We start from the raw sequence: 770 nt of genomic DNA, 5'->3' as shown, positions 1-770 counted from the left end.
CCCAGGTCAGTAGGTGCCCAATATGCTACTGGAGATCAGTGGGGAAATAACTCCAGAAAGAATGAAGGGATGGAGCCAAAGCAAAAACAATACCCAGCTGTGGATGTGACTGGTGATAGAAGCAAGGTCTGATGCTGTGAAGAGCAATATTGCATAGGAACCTGGAATGTCAGGTCCATGAATCCAGGCGATTTGGAAGTGGTCAAACAGGAGATGGCAAGAGTGAACATTGACATTCTAGGAATCAGCGAACTAAAATGGACTGGAATGGGTGAATTTAACTCAGATGACCATTATATCTACTACTGTGGGCAGGAATCCCTCAGAAGAAATGGAGTAGCCATCATGGTCAACAAAAGAGTCCGAAATGCAGTACTTGGATGCAATCTCAAAAATGACAGAATGATCTCTGTTCGTTTCCAAGGCCATCCATTCAGTATCACAGTAATCCAAGTCTACGCCCCAACCAGTAATGCTGAAGAAGCTGAAATTGAATGGTTCTATGAAGACCTACAAGACCTTTTAGAACTAACACCCAAAAAAGATGTCCTTTTCATTATTGGGGACTGGAATGCAAAAGTAGGAAGTCAAGAAACACCTGGAGTAACAGGCAAATTTGGCCTTGGAATACGGAATGAAGCAGGGCAAAGGCTAATAGAGTTTTGCCAAGAAAATGCACTGGTCATAGCAAACACCCTCTTCCAACAACACAAGAGAAGACTCTACACATGGACATCACCAGATGGTCAACACCAAAATCAGATTGATTA

The sequence above is a fragment of the Bison bison genome, unplaced genomic scaffold, assembly GCF_000754665.1.
Source record: "Bison bison bison isolate TAMUID 2011002044 unplaced genomic scaffold, Bison_UMD1.0 scf7180017864381, whole genome shotgun sequence".
Lineage (NCBI taxonomy): Eukaryota > Metazoa > Chordata > Mammalia > Artiodactyla > Bovidae > Bison > Bison bison.
This window is presented reverse-complemented; position numbering follows the sequence as displayed.